Source organism: Ursus arctos, unplaced genomic scaffold (genome assembly GCF_023065955.2).
Source record: "Ursus arctos isolate Adak ecotype North America unplaced genomic scaffold, UrsArc2.0 scaffold_25, whole genome shotgun sequence".
NCBI lineage: Eukaryota > Metazoa > Chordata > Mammalia > Carnivora > Ursidae > Ursus > Ursus arctos.
The window spans coordinates 29136173-29153060 of NW_026622930.1; the positions used below are offsets into that span (position 1 = coordinate 29136173).

Genomic DNA, 16888 nt, shown 5'->3' on the forward strand with positions numbered 1-16888 from the left:
CTTCATACTACTGGAAGACAGAATTCCATTGATTCCAGAGCACTACTACAGTTTCTATGTACGCACTGAATTGTGGGACCACAGTACTTGTTCACCTGTCTTCCACGAAGCCATAAATTTGCTGAAGACAAGTACGGTGTCAAGTGCGGAAATACAACGTCCCCAGGGCCCAGGATGATGCCGGCACACAGAAGACACTCCAGGGAAAACCATGAATGAATGATGATCACCAGTAATGGGAACAAACGTAATTTAAACTCCAGAGAACTGTGCCTTGAGACAGGTCTGCTTCTTCTAAGAGCCACACTTAGTTTTGCTTGAATTTTCTGTTACAATAAAAGGTTTACTGGGGAAAACAAACTCCGGCCTGATTAGAGACTGCTGACAGTCTACTTGTAGTTGACACATCCTTTCCAGTCAGTTAGAAGTGTACCTAATATATGGATTTGGTTTCTTTTTGTTTTTAAATGTGGATACCCTATTTGAGAGCATGACTCTGAGGATCAAAAGGTGTTAGACGCTTAAGTACTCAGCAAGCCACAGAGCGGTATAAAAATGAAGATATTATTATTATTATTTTTAAGTTAAAGGAACAAACTTTCCAGTATCAGGAACAGGAATCTTCATTCCTATTAAAACACTAACTTTAAAAATGTTCTTTATAATATAACTACTTAATACCTAAAACTGCCTTTTTGAAGGAAATTCTACTTTTTATAGTTTCAGCTTTTATATTATGATGAAAAATGACTATTGCAAGTATTTTGCCTTTATCCAGATAGGTATACAACAAAGAAAAAAATGTGCATATACTTCCACAAATGTTTCAAACCGTGTCAGTGTATGACATTTCTGTCCTAGCAGTATGGCAGGGCAACCATGGGAGATTTCCAAACATTACCTGTGCAATGCACAGTAGGCCTCTGTCGGAAACACATGAGTTATTATAACATGAAACACACACACACACAGGGAGCAGATACAATATACTCTGACCTCTTATAAACAAAAAGCAAGCAAAAACCTATGTTACCTCTTCTTAAAAGACATTTCTTTTGATGTAAAAAATTACATTACAGACAAAGGAGGATCACAATTATGTAACTTTGTGTTGCTAAATGTACCAAAGAGACTCAATATTAAATACTAACTTTATTTAAAGTGTAAAAGCCTCAAAGAGGCTTATATAAAGGTGTTAGTAAAGATGACGACCATTAAGACAAGAAAAGCAGTGTCCAGAAATGAAGACAGATTTTACTGAGTAAAAAGAAATGTCTGTTTTACCTTTTTAAATCATGAAGGAAAAAAAAACTGTCCTTAAGGATTACTTTTTTAACGAAGTCTAAATAATTCAAGTATCTAGAACTTTAAGCTTACCATTTTGTTTCGATCTGGGACAAAATTTTAGGCAGTAATTCATACATCCATGCAAGCTCAACATATGCTTGCTTCTCTGATAATTAAAAGGCTAGTTATAAACTTCTTCACAACCTCAACCTTACCCCATTAACTTTTCTGTTGAACACACCTTATGGAAACCTTAGACTCGGGTGTGCTGAATGAGACGTGAAAGACTTACTCCATATTTTGATGACTGATTATTCATTTCCATGTGATGAACCTTAACTTACATCACTTGATAAACTTTGGGCTCCAAACGAAAGAACCTATCGTATTAATTACCTTAAAATTAACATGCTAGATGTTCTATGTTCTCCAGCCTGGCCTAGTCAACGAAACATCCAATAAAATGTACAGAAATCAGATTCTCTTCTATGATGCATAGTCTCTCATCTTGCCATAAATTCACTGGAAGAAATGGATGTATGGCATGAAGACTGGGATCCCAACTTACAAGGACGCTGGATTCATCTGGCCTAACTGTGTACTGCCTTTCAGAGTCTAAAACAGAGCTGTGGGAATTACAAGAAATACCCTATCAGATCCCCAAGCCCCAAAAGTACCAGAGGTCAGCTTTTAAAGGCAGTGCCTATTTATAAACTAATATAAGTTGGGTTCTAAATTTGACCCGCATTTTAAATTATCATCTGCTGAGGAATGTCCAGCTGGACTCATACGCAGTTCAAGTTGCTCGAGGGAGGTCCAAACAAAGTTCATTTTATACGCAACAGACAAAGCCTTCTCTTAGCAACTGGCATTGTCCACAAAGGAAGAGCGGCAGCTGTGAAGAGAGAGCCATCCTGCAGTTGAGGGTCCCTGGACTTCACTCCTTCACATAACTAATAAAAGCAGGCCATTCTTCACATTTAGAGAGTTTGGGGAAACCAATTTCCGATTGCTCAGCACAACAGGATGAAGTATTAGAGCATATTTTCAATGGAGTGCAGAGTACATGAATATCATCCCAGAGAAGAAGCCAACAAAAACCTATTTTTAAGGTTCCTCACAGAACATTTCTTTTTAGAAAGTACAAGTTCACAGGGCCATAATGACCAAAATAGTCTCACTGACAATAAAGACAGTTTTCTGTTGCATTTATGTTCACAAACTGGAAGATAAAAGAAAACCATCAATATCCTTTCTAACATCAGTTAAATAATTACAGCACCTATTGATGATAATTTTGGAAGTTGTTATCCCCAATTTTGAGGAAGTCTCAACGTACTTAGAACTTCCACAATTTCTTTAAAAATTCTATTTCAAGGACATCACAGTAGTGTAAGATTGGCACTAGCATATCTTACTTAGGAAGCTATGCCCTTTCGGACTCAGTCTCCCAAAGAGGAAAACTGCCCCCGGGACAGAGGTGAAAAAATAAGACATATAAATCTCTGAAACATCAGTAACAGGTGGCAAATTGTCCATAAATATAAAAATGTCTGTAAATATAAAACTACGTAAATTATCTATTTCTGTAAACTCAACTATCTGTAATTCAGTAAAATCCATACATATACTATTACAAATCAAGAATAAAAGTAAAATACCAGACATGGCCATAGCTACATGTCACACACAAAACTGGTCCCCCCTCATTAGCCTACAATTCTGGCCCAGTCCGCCACGCGCAAAGATAAACCAACACTGCGGTTCAGAGGGCAGGGCAAATCCAAATACTCATTTTTCTAGATATAAGAAAGGCCAATCTGATTTGAAGATTCAAAAACCACAGACCATGAAAAGTAAATGCTTAGTATCGGCACCAAGGGCCCTGCTTTGGCCAGGCCTTCCTCACTGATTCACCCAAAGAACATTTCTTGAGCTGCCACGTGGCTGACAGCTGCTTGTTACTCCCCAACACCCACTCTCCTCTTGCTCCTAAGAGAACCCCCGCTGATCAGAGGAGCATGGCATCGAACTAAAAGAGCACCTTTCAGAGCTTCCTCTGCAGCCAGGTGAGTGCACATGACTCAGTTCTGGCCAATGAGAAACAGCCACATGTGGTTTGAGAGAATTAAGCAAAGAAAGGTTGCTTAAAGGGCGTGGACTCTGTTCAGAATTTCACCCTTTTTTCTCTCTTCTTCCACCTCCTAGAATGTGAATGTGAATGTGATGCTTCCAAGATTTACCTTCTATCACGCAATCACCACCGTAAGGGTGACCGCCACGCGCGGGGCAGGCGTGGTTGCAGATCCTGGTGCCACAGAGGCTGTCTCATCACCTCGGGTGCTGCTTCGGCCCCACTATGCCAGCAACGGCCTGGTGTCTCGTACGTGTGGACATGAACAGGCTTATAACATCTCGGAAAGAACAGTACAGTGCTTACCTGCCACGTGAGGACTTCGTGTTCTTAAAGAAAAAGAAAGAAAAAAACGAGTCCCTTCTCTGTTCATACCTTTAATCTTTCACTTAAGCACTTCCACACTAAAGACCGTGTGTGTGTGTGTGTGTGTGTGTGTGTGTGTGTCCCCATTATCCTCAAAGACCTTACAGGCAAGCACTACCCTTACTCACTCTGCAGCTCTAGGATCCAGCACAAGGCAGATACTCAGCAAGTGAAGCGAAAGAATCCAGACCTGCTAAACTCAAGAGTCTTCCAACGACAGAGAACTCCAGGTTTCAGAACTACGCCATGGTATGGGCAAGAGGGCCAGCTCATTCACTGAGACAGGAGAGCGGTGGGGAAGCCGGGGCCCTACCCGCTCAGGTGCCCCCCCATGCAGGGACCTCACTCCCGCGTGTCTCCGTGGCCGAGTGGGATGAGAGCCCCCGTCTTCCTTCACCCTGTTCCTCACTCACACTCGCGCACTCGTGACGCTCGCTGAGCACCTACTATCCACCACACACTGTAGGGCGCCAGGAATAACTCCAGCGCACAAATATGGCAGCTCTCCTGAAGGAACCCATCATCCAGAAAAGCCAGAGGAAAGCACAGAAGCAATTACAATACAACGTGAGAAGTGCATCTAACAGGGTGTGCTTCCTCAGGGGGGCAGGACACCACCCGGAGCGCCCTCCGGATGACCTCATGCACTCCACACCACCGCTGCTCGAGTTCCTCTCTGGGACACGGGCAGCGGAGACCAGGGAACGCTCAGCCCGAGCACCGGAGCCACTGCACCGGTCCGGAGGTCATGGGGCGCAGAGGGCAGGGGGCAGGTAGGAGAAACACGAGTGCAGCCTGGAGGATGAAGACAATTTTCCCGGGGTGAAAAGTATGAGCAGAACTTTTCATGCAGAGACCACAGGCCCTTAGAGGAGCACGGCCGACCCTGGTACTGGATTGTGAGGACAGACACCCAAAGTGGTTCCTACCGCCCCCGGTGGCTGGAGCTGTCACACGTTACATCTAAACGGGGGGCTCGGTGAGAAAGACCTCAGGATTTTTCGCAGATATTTCTAAAACATGGGGGCTGTAGGAGAAGCATGAAAGAATGTTTTATTCTGAAGCATGTAATAATATCAATCCTGCTCTATTTTTAAGCCTGGATTATTAATATTTATAATTTTAAAAGATTACTTGTTCGAGGGAAATAAAAGAACATTTTACAAAAAAGCACAGCAGTGGACTGAAAAAAAAACTTTTCCTGAAACTGAAATATTTCCTTAAAATATCCTTACATAATACAGCTCCCTTTAAACTCTGAAAAGATGGTTAGGCAGATTCAGGACTTAAAAAATAAACTTCACATTTAGTGGCAGAGTCAACTCTTTCAAACCTAATGTCCACTGCCCTCCCCTTCTTCTTTAGTCATAGAAATCTGACTTTATTTAGGCTGGCAATGTGCCCACTTAAACACCACAGTTGAGCCTCCCTTGAAGACAGTGGTCGCCAAGGAGTTTCAAGAAGTCAGTGGGTGGAGATTCCAGAAAGTTCCTTTTGCCACTTTTCTTTTCCGCTCCTCCTCCACACAGCTTGGCTCGAGCTCCAGCAGTGTCCCGTGGTTTTGTGGATGACGGCCTTATGCTGCTTAGGATGCTAAAAGCCAGAGCAGCCTGAGTCCCTCCCTGATGACTCTGTAGAACCACCACTCCTGAACGGTTTCCCTACAGACATCTTACATGAGAAATTAACCATGCTGAATCAGAATCATGTTCCTACTAGTCAAACACAACTTTCATTGCAGATGCTAGAAAATATTAAAGCATACATGGTAAGAGTTGGCAAAAAGCAAAAAGTCTTATAGTATTAAAACACGTTATTTTATGATTCACTGGCATCTAAATCACACATCCATATCATTATAAATCTTTTCCAATTTTTTCTTTTGGGCACAGAAGACATCTCGTTCTTGCAACATCTAACCCACTCTGGGAGCTGAAGTGGGGAGCGAGTGGGGCTGGAAGAACAAACCCAGGAGAGCAGGCATGCAGGGCCCCGTGGGGGTTGGGGGTGGGGGGTGGGGGCCCAGGGGTGCATTACATACCTGGAACACAGCACAATGCAAGCTCCTCACAGAGAACTTCGCTGTGCTTTACAAGCCGGAAGAATTGTTAGGTGAGCGTCATTTGGAGATCTATGATCTGATTGTCACTGTCACTTGAACCACATCGGGATTTCAGTGCAATAGCATTTTCATTCTCCTTGATACCGTCATTTAATGTTTGCTTTATAACAACTTGTCTGATGCAGGTGAGATACATTGTTTTCTTACATGTTTGTGGAAATGCTACTGCACTCCTTCCTCCACCCCCTACCCTCAAAATAGGTAAGGTATAATGTGCAAAGGATGATGCCTAACATAAACAGAGTAATTCCACAGAGCTGGCGGGGCAGGGGTGGGGGGCACTCCTGTCTTTGGCGAGAACCAGAAACTTACAGACTATTGAAAAGAAAGGTCAGGATCACCTTCTTCATTTTAACTCAATGGATAGGTTTTGTTTAAAGCTAGAAACAAACCCCAAATGGAGAAACTAAACAGAAAATAATTCTACTTCTGTTTTTAACCTCTGTTCCCCTTTTTAAAAAGATTATTCCTTTCTACTTCAAAGAGGGTCGCCAAACCAACAATAAGCCTACTGTCCGTTCAGCACTGCCTGCCAACCGTGGACTTCCTGCTGTATGTTCAATTATTACACAAACATCAGCTTTCTTTACGGGCAAAATGGGACAGCGAAATGCACATAATGTCCAGATTCAAACCTAGATTTCAATGCTGCTTCTAATGACTACTAACCGTAGCCAACTTGGGCAGACTAATTTACCTCTCCCTGGCCTCAGTTCCTACAACTATAAAATGCAAATAGTGCTGTCACTCCCCTCCTAGCATTGTTGGAAAAATCAGTGCTAATGTATGTATTAGGCACTTTGTAGCTATTAACATGATGTTAATTACTAAAAAGGTTTTATTTATTTGGTTGTCAAAGATGAAAGATAAAAAACTTTTTTTAAAAAGCTAACTAAAAGCATCAAGTAAAATAAAAAATAAAATGAGAGATAGAATAAATTCTGAGTAACAGAGTCCTCTCAGCTCTTCCCTGAAACATTCTCAGGGCTGGGAACTCGGGAGCTGGAAAGGCAATTCTATCACGCAGGCATTAACACACACTGAGCGTGATATCTACAATGTGTCAGTTTTCTCTCTCAGGCTTGAGGGAACAGGTAGTTAAGACATGGCCTCCTGCTTTCAAGGAATTCACAGCACCCCCACATCAACAGACAAATACAATCTAGCGACAGGCCACAAGACAGGGAAATACAGAGTGCCACAGGCGTTCAGGAGCGGGGCACACTGCCCAATGTAGTGGGTGTCAGAGGAAGGAACTCCTTGAGTAAAATCTTCCAGAACCAGGAGGTGTTAAGGGAAGCCCTGAAAGGGAACAGCACAAGCACCCTGAGGTGAGAGTCTACCAGGGGTGCCAGAACGAGAAGGGTCAAAGCAGGCCTGGCAGATGACGTGGCTGCCCAGGTTCCCATCAGAGGTCTGGAAGGTCACACAAATCACCCTGGACTTTCTCCCACAGGCTGTAAGGAGCCTTGGAAATGTTCCAAGCAGGACAGGGACATGATCAGACATGCTTTGTAGCACAGAAATTATGGTGGCAATGTGTAAACTGAACAGAGTGCAGAGGCAGAATGGGATGGTCAACTAGTATCCAGGTGAGCAAGAATAAGGCTACAGAGTTAGAAGTCACATTTTAAGCTCACCTAAAGGTGTTTTAAGATTTTTCTAAGGCATTACAAGGAAGCTGGTCTTCCTTGGTTTTTGTAGACATTTTGTATCTAGGTAATATCCCAACAGTACCAACAGCTCCAGAAGAACAGAATAAAGTGGTCTGGTTTTAAGTGGTTAGTAACTACGGTCCCATGTGAATGGAAGTGAATCTGGAGACATCTGCAGAGACAGGACTGTGCAACTTCACTACGAGAAACCACCGAGCACATTCCTCACTATCAGTTCCACACTTAAATGCCTCTACTTAGGATCAACTGTTAGGAACAGAAATAAAAACTGTATCTCAAACACTTGTCATTTGTCTATGCAATGAGGATAAATTACTGGCAACAAGTATTTAGAGTCAGGCAAAGAATAAAATTTTGATAGTCCTCAAATTTTGACCTTTTAAGACTTATGCCCCCAATGATTTTAATATGTCCTTGGCCTAGAACTATGAAGTCACTTACCAAAAGAGAGCAAAACAGCTGTGTAGGCATCAAGAAAAGATCTTATCTATGCTCAGCTATAGGCCAAAATTGTTCATAGGAAGGAAGGATACCACACAAGTTGTCTGGCTGACTCTGAGTTGGCTGCTGTCTGTAGATTCACAAAGGAAATGTGATAACATGAACATCCAGGCACAAATATCCATCTGGACAGGATGTCAGCACCATCCCTCGATTTCTTAAGGGTCTTATTCTCTCTTAGAAGAATAAAATCAACCAACTGGTATAAAAGCACTTTAATTCGTTTGGGTGAGAAGAAGGAAAATCAGAGAGGAGTCATCTCTTTGGAACACAAACAAGGACTCATTTCCTACTATCACTTGGGAAGCTTGAAAGATTAAGAAAAAAGTGCCAAGTTCCTATTTCCGTGAACCTCAACCCACCCAAGTCTTCCTTTAGATGCAGTCCCCTGGCACCAGGTGAACGAAGCTCACTGAGGCCGTTCTACTGAGTGAGATGTACTCAGGAAGAGGGTGGTGATAAAAAGTGGTTACTTACCCCAAGCTGCCATGAGGGAAACTGGCAGAAGAAATGTTCTGATGACAGAATGAATCATAAAACCGAGACTCTTCCCTTCTTTGGTTTAAGCTAGATAATCCCTAAACCCAGCACATGATTTCTGAAGCTCCTACATAGCTAGTCAAAGTATTCTTTACTTTTATAAAATTAATTTTTAGTATTTAATTTGGACTTCTTAATAATCCCTTCCTTCTGAGAATCTTCTGCCGTGCAACACAGAAAATTTATAGCTAAAAGGTTAGAAGTAAAGCAAAGCTCTAGGACCAGACCACATGAATTCAATCCTCAGCACTTACCCCCCTGGGCCCATTCCCTGTCCTGTCAATCAGGACCAGTCTCAACAAGGCTCTGGTGAGGAAGACATGGGATAACAATGGAGGGTGCTCAGGACAGGGTCTGCTACAGAGCTCCATAAATGATCCCAATCATTAATAGTCTTAAAGAGGAAAAGCATGGCAACACTAGGAGAGCCTATGGAATAGTCCTCAAAAACTCGATCATTTTGTGTAAGAGAGATGCCAACAGCATAAAAACACCAATAACAATGCCCACTGTGATGTATCTATAAAGGGATATCACAGGACTATGCAACCATCTTCCCTCTTCGTATATTACTGTCACTTTCTACAATTTTAATGCCAAAGGAGTTCTTAATTACCTTAAACTTGGCCTTTCTGTCTGCTTGTATAACCTGTTGTGCTCCCATTAACAGGGCCTTTAGAGGTTGATTTCAAGAGATTTACAATCACCTACGGTTGATTCCTTAATGGATTTCTACTGGTAAATAATTACTTAAATTAGCTAACTTCTAGACCATGTAGTTGTTTCCACTAGGAGTCCACGGAGCTATATTTGCTTTTTACCAGCTGTCTGGATAATTATATTTAGTCCACATTTTTTTAAAGTCAGAAGAGAATGAATATGTTAATAATTAGCCACTCTTTTTTGGACTTCCCTAAGTCCTCTAATTCCTCTCAAAGCTTAAGCAAGGGGTTGAGAATGAAGATGTGTCAACTCACACCTCAGAGGCAACTCAATACTGGATATCGAGGGTATAAAGTCAGACAATTCTTGAGACCACGAAAGATAAGAATTACAATACGAACAGAACAGTGAATGGCTACTGGCTTCCCAGGTGCATCCAGGTGCAGTAGTGAGCCTAAAATCACACACTACTAAATGTAAAACTACATACAGTACTAAAATGTTTGCCTTCAACTGCTCATTTTTTAGTAGGGAGGAGGAGCAAGAGAAAAATCCCACTGTAATCGCAACACAGGATCTCCAACAGAACTGAAAGGTTTCCACTCTGTCCTCATATTTACAAATGTAAATAAATCAATTTAACCAAGATACTATGACTTTAAAAAAAAAAAGTCTAGGAGAAACAACTGTCCACAGAATACCCATTACTTTAAGGTTTATGTAACCCACCCAAAACAGTACTCCAAATTTTGTACTTAAAAACAATGTAGGGGAGACTGGCTCCAGGTAGGAGAAAGGACGCACACTCCACCCAGCCTCTCTGCTGCATGCGTCCACCTGGACAGAGTATCTGAGAGCCGGCTCTGGAAAGTAAATGAATGTAGCAGGCTGATGGGGGGAGAAGAGTAAAACTCAAAGTATGACTAAACCAGTGATGAATTTCCCCATTTTTTCTTCAAAATCTCCCAGCCTGGAATCAAGGCAGCCACACACCTGAAAGGGAGCAAGCACCAGAATCCAGACAGAAGGGGGAAAATCCAGAAATACTCCAAGTTCTAGCTTAAGAAGCAGGAAAAGGGATTCCTCACACCCTGGAGAGTGGGGAAATTCCTCATTGTTCTTCTTTTTTATTTCTCTATGCTCTAGCCTCCTAGCTCAAGGTGGTAGCAGGCAGAGGGAAACAGTCACCTAAACCTCAAGGGAAAGGAACCTTTCTTCCTCACTGATCAGAGGAGCTATGCTCTCACAATGTAAGTCTGCTGCTTTTTTGCTGACTTCCTGCCCCTTGGTCCAGAATGGAGACAGTCACAGGAAGTGCACTGCCCCATTCTAAAGCCCCATCTTTGTGGGGCGCCTGGGTGGCACAGCGGTTAGGCGTCTGCCTTCGGCTCAGGGCGTGATCCCGGCGTTATGGGATCAAGCCCCACATCAGGCTCTTCCGCTATGAGCCTGCTTCTTCCTCTCCTACTCCCCCTGCTTGTGTTCCCTCTCTCGCTGGCTGTCTCTATCTCCGTCGAATGAATAAATAAAATCTTTAAAAAATAAAAAATAAAAAAAATAAAGCCCCATCTTTGTGTCTGGAGGACTACGAAAGGGAACGTCAAAGAAACAGGAAGCACTGGAGAAACTGAGCCACACAAATACAGCCAATGGATTTGGGCCTAAGATGTAAAGGCAATTCCAGATTGAAACAAGAAACAGAAAAACCAAACAGACTGACTACTAGTAACAAAATTGAATCAATAATCAAAAAACTCTCTACAAACAAAAGTGCAGGACCAGACAGATTCACAGATAAATTCTACCAAACATTTAAAGAATATTAATACCCATTCTTCTCAAACTATTCCCAAAAATGGAAGAGGAATGGATGTTTCCACATTCATTCTAAGAGGCCAGCATTACCCTGATACCAAAACCAGACAAAGACTACAAGAAAATAAAAGACCAAAATCTCTGATGAACGTAGATGCAAAAATCCTCAACAAATATTAGCAAAACCAAACTCAACAATACATTAAAAGGATCATTCACCATGATCAAGTAAGATTTATCTAAGCAGTGCATGGATGGTTCAATATCCACAAATCAATCAACCTGACACACCACAATAACAAAACGAAGGATAAAAATCACATAATCATCTCAATAGATGGAGTAAAAGCATTTAACAAAATTCAACATCATTCATGATAAAAGTCTCAACAGAGTGGTCTAGAGGGAACATGTTTCAACATAACACATGCTATATATGACAAACCCACAGCTAACATCGTACTCAATGGTGAAAAGCTGAAATCTTTTCCTCTAAGATCAGGAATAAGAAAAGGATGTCCACTTCTGCTACTTTTATTCAACACAATACTGAAAGTCCTAGCTGCAGCAATCAGATAAGAAAAAGAAATAAAAGGCATCCAAATTGGTAAGGAAGAAGTAAAACTTCCATGATTTGCAGATGACAAGATACTATATACAGAAAACCCTAGAGACTCCACCAAAAAACTATTATTATAAATCAATCCAGTAAAATTGAGGGTTACAAAATTAATATACATAAATGTATTGTGTTTCTATATACTAATAGAAGACTAGCAGGAAGAGAAATTAAGAAAACAATCCCATTTATAACTGCACCAAAAAAATAAAATAAATAAAATACCTTGGAATAAATGTAACCAAGAAAGTGAAAGTCCTATACGCTCAAAACTATAAGACTTTGATGAAAGAAATTGAAGACAACACAAATAAATGAAAAGATACGTCATGCTCATGGATTGCAAGAATACTGTTAAAATTTCAGAACTACCCAAAGTAATCCACAGATTCAATGCAATCCTTACCAAAATACCAACAGTATTTTCCACAGAACTAGAATAAATAATCCTAAAATTTGTATGTAACCATAAAAGACCCCAAATAGCCAAAGCAATCTTGAGGAAGAACAAAGCTGGAGGTATTACAATCCCAGATTTTGAATTACACTACAAAGCTATGATCAAAACAGTCAAGTACTGGCATAAAAACATGGATCAATGAAACAGAATAGAGAGTCCAGAAATAAACCTACACCTATATGCTCAATTAATCTACAACAAAGGAGGCAAGAATATACAATGGGGAAAAGACAATCTCTTCAATAAATGATGTCGAGAACACTGCAGAGCCACATGCAAAAGAATGAAACTGGACCACTTTCTTATACCATAGACAAAAATAAACTCAAAATGGATGAAAGACCTAATGTGAAATCCTAAAAGAAAATATAGGCAGTAAACTCTTGAACATCAGCCTTAGCAATGTTTTCCTGGAACTATTTCTTCCATTAACAGAAACAAAAGCAGAAATGAACAATTGGGACTACATCAAACTAAAAGGCTTTTGCACAGCAAAGGAAACCATCAACAAAATGAAAAGTCAACCTACTAAACAGGAGTTTTTGCAAATGTTTTATCTAACAAAACGTTTAATATCCAAAATATACAAACAAAAACCAAAAACCTCCTGTAACTTGACACCAAAAAGCAAGCAATCCAATTAAAAAATAGACAGAGGACCTGAATAGACACTTTTCCAAAGAAGACCTATAGATGGCCAACAGACATGAAAAGTTGCTCGACATCACTCATCATCAGGGAAGTGCCAATCAAAATTACAATGAGCAAGCACCTCACAGCAGTCAGAATAGCTAGTATCAAGAAGACAAGAAATAACAAGTGTTGGTGTGGATGTGGAGAAAAGGGAGCTCTCATGCATTGTCGGTGGGAATGTAAATTGGTGCAGCTGCTATAGAGACTAGTACAGAAGTTCCTCAAAAAAGTAAAAATAGAAATACTATATGATCCAGTAATACTACTTCTGGATATTTACCCAGAGAAAATAAAAACATTAATTCAAAAAGATACATCCACGACTATGTTCACCACAGCCTTATTTACAATAACTAAGATGGAAAAACCCAAAGTGTCCACTGATCATGAGTGGATAAAGAAGATGTGGTGTACGTACACAATGAAATATTACTCAGCCACAAGAATGAAATCTTGCCATTTGAGACAAGGTAGATGGCCCTAGACGGTACTATGCCAAATAAAATAAGTCAGAGGAAGAGAGATACCATATGATTTCACTCATATGTGGAATCTAAAAACAAACAGCAACAACAACAACAACAAAAACAAAAACAGACTCATAAATACAGAGAACTGGTGGCTGCCAGATGGAAGTGTGGTGGTGGGGTGGTCACAATAGGTGAAGAGGATTAAGAGATACAAACTTCCAGTTACAGAATAAGTAAGTCATAGGGATGAAAAGTACAGCATAGGGTGTATAGTCAATAATATTGTAGTAAATTTGTATAGTGACAGATGACAACTACACTTAGCAGGACATTTCATAAAGTATTTAATTGTTGCATCACTATGTTGTACACCTGAAACTAATAATATTGTATGTCAACTATATTTCAATCAAAATGTTTTTTTAATTAAAAAAAAAAAAAAAGACTTGAACAGACACATCACCGAAAAGGGTATACAAATAGCTGCAGATAAGCACACGAAAAAATGTTCAACATCATTAGCCATTAGGGAAATGGAGATTAAAACCCCGAGATAGCAGTTCACCATCTATTAGAATGGCTAAAATAAAAAATACTGACAATATCAAGTGCTGACAAGGATGTCAAGCACCTGAAATTCTCATACACTGCTTGTGGGAATGCACAATGTTAACTCAAGAAAATGATTTGACATTTCCTTAAAAGCTTAAATGCACACCTACCACATAATCCAGCCATTCCACTCCCAAGTATTTACCCCAGAGAAAGGAAAGCATGTGTTCATGTAAAGACCTGTACACAAAGGTTCACAGTTAGCTTTACCTGTAATACCCACAAATTAGAACAACACAAATATTCTTCAGTGGGTTAACGGACAAACACACTGTAATACTTCCACACAATGGAATCCTACTTAGGGATTCAAAGGAACATGCTATCAATACCCACAACTGGGATGACACTGAATGGAAAGGAATTACACTGAATGAAAGAAATCTGCTGCAAAAGATGACACACTACATCCTTCCATTTAAACATTTTTACAAAGACCAAGCTATAGAGATGGAGAACAGATCAGTGTTTGCCAGGATTTAGAGGGTAGGAGAGAATGCAGCATGAGAACACTTTCTGAGGGGATGAAACAGTTGTGGGATGGTTACACAAATCTACACATGTGTTAAACTTGCAGAACTGTACAGCAAAAAAAAAAAAAAAAAAAAAAGCAATTTTAATCCATGTTAATCTTTTAACCAACATAAAAATACCTCAAATTGACAATAACATCTTGCATAACTAAATTGGGTAACTAATTGTACTGAATATTGCCACAGAAATGGGTTTTAAAGACAATGGAACATGTAGTATTAAGTATTATTTAAGCCCCGTTTATTTATAAAACATTATAAAAGACACCGCAAAGCTGTTTCTTCCCAAAGTTGACTGCTCAGTCACAAAAAATATGACTCTTCAACAGCAAGAAAAGCAATATTCAACAGAGCCAACAGTTCTAGTCATAAGGCATCTGGCTTTTGAGATGCTGATGTTACAAAGCAGGTGAATCATCAGAGAACCAGACGCACGATCTTGAAGCCATCCAAGTGTGTCCACTAACCTCGTCCCATCTCTAGCCCCAGGGGGTTTCACAAACTTCCTCCATTTCCTCAACAGGAAGCACTCAATGCACATACAGTTTGTTTTAAAGCTGGAAGAGTACAGATACAGAAGGAAAAGGTCAAGGAAACCAGTTTCACTGAGAACACCTGCACGTCATCATTCCCACCACAAATGGTGGTACCTTCACAGTGCGCCCGCGCCTGTCCCTAATCCCATACACCTCACGTTAGAACTGCCGCTCTACCCAACGGAGTGAGTCAAAGGGAGGGACAGCTCTCAACCACCAATGTTAAACTGAAATGATCCAACCGAGGGCTAAAATACCCTGATAAAATCATATTCAAAGACACATCTCTGAACTATTTCGGTCATAATAGATTAGTCTTCCATTTCCTCAAAGCATTTCTTATGGAGTCATTTTCTCCTATTTCAAAGAGAAACGATAACCATTCCAAGAGCAACGCAGATGTCACCCATCCCACTTTCAGTGATACACCTTTCCTTTTCGAGTATGCGTTGGCCACGCAATAGTATAAGGTAATCAAAACTGTGTTACTTTAAAAAGTATTCTTGAAATAGAATTTTTATTTTAATGATGAAGCTATGGATAGTTTCTTTTTCTTTCTATTTTTCTCTACTTTTCAAAGGTTCCCTCTACTGAAACATTAAAATAGTTGCATTCCCTTTCTTCTACTCCTAACATAACTTGCCATAAATTATGGCTTATGACCATTATGTTTTCATTATTAATACTCTTGAAGAAACCCTACTTTTTGACCTAATATCCCACCATCACCACCAACGGGGGCGGGGATAACATACTCTAAACTTTCAGATAACACTGCTCTCACCAATTATTACAAAAATAATTCAAACACAAACATAAGGAGAGTCTGGATATTTTTAAATGGGAGAGACTCCTCCTTGATCTGTTTAACTTGCTGAAGAACAGTGCAGGGGAACATATGAATGTTTAATAAGCCTACTCTGATTATAATATTTCAATATTTCAAGTATTACATTGTATTTCAGAAAGTGGTAACTTCTTGGGGTTCTTTACGTACTGAAAAAATAATCAGCTGACCATAAATGACTGAACCTTGACACACAGAGAACACTCCCTTCTGTTCGATGTCACGAGTGGCGAGTGATGTCAAGTGAGCCACCATGACCATGCTCTCCTTTCTGCTGCCTCGGATGCTATTCTTTCCACTAGTCTTAGCCAGCAAAGATACTCTGCCTTCAAAATAAAATCAATACACAGAACTTCACACATAATTTTTTATTTTTTAAAGAAAACTCATTCATTTTACATGATTTAGAGGCTGAAGTTTGAGGGTGGTTGTTTTTTTTTTTCCAGGCTAGAATATATTAGCAATGCCTCCTGGCAAAAATGCAAGTTAGAAAATCAGGACTGAGAACGTACTGTAAACAAATGAAGAAAGGAAAAATTGGATGCCATTTTGTGATGCTACTAAGTCAGGGGAGAACTTCGATGGCTCCTAGGTACCCGCAGCATGCCATCAGCGTGCAGGGCATGACAGAGAGGTCCTAACCGAAACAGTAACAGGGCTGGGTGAGATAGTCCAGGAATACCCTACAGCTAAACAGTTCTCAGGCCATCATTTTAGCATAAGAATGGGACCACTGTAGACTGTGAGCTCCCGAAAGGCTTGGTCTTAGTCTTCACACTAGCAGAGTGCCTGGTACCGGAGAGATAATAAGTGCGGACTAGAAAGAATCTAAGAAACTGGACTAGTGACAAGGGCCGTACCCCCGTGGGTGTTACCCACTGTTCCCCGGAAGCACTCGGGCACTTGGGGGAGTGGCCGTCAGCAACGCGTCCTCCCTTTTGGAGGGGTTTGGTAACTGCAGCAGCAGCCCACAGAGGAGAACAATTTTCTTAGACAAAATTCACTCTTCTTCAG

General features: G+C 40.6%; 1 protein-coding gene across 15 annotated transcripts in view; it reads right to left on the reverse strand.

Annotated features, from left to right (window-relative positions):
* Positions 1-16888, reverse strand: part of SIPA1L1 (signal induced proliferation associated 1 like 1) — a 446735-nt gene that overhangs the window by 223548 nt on the left and 206299 nt on the right. Inside the window, exon 5 of one of the 15 annotated variants that reach the window (XM_057318466.1) lies at positions 3531-3750. The exons of the other annotated variants lie outside the window; for them this stretch is intronic. The gene's annotated coding sequence lies outside the window, so the exon portion shown is untranslated. The remainder of the gene's footprint in view (positions 1-3530; positions 3751-16888) is intronic. 15 annotated transcript variants of the gene reach the window in all.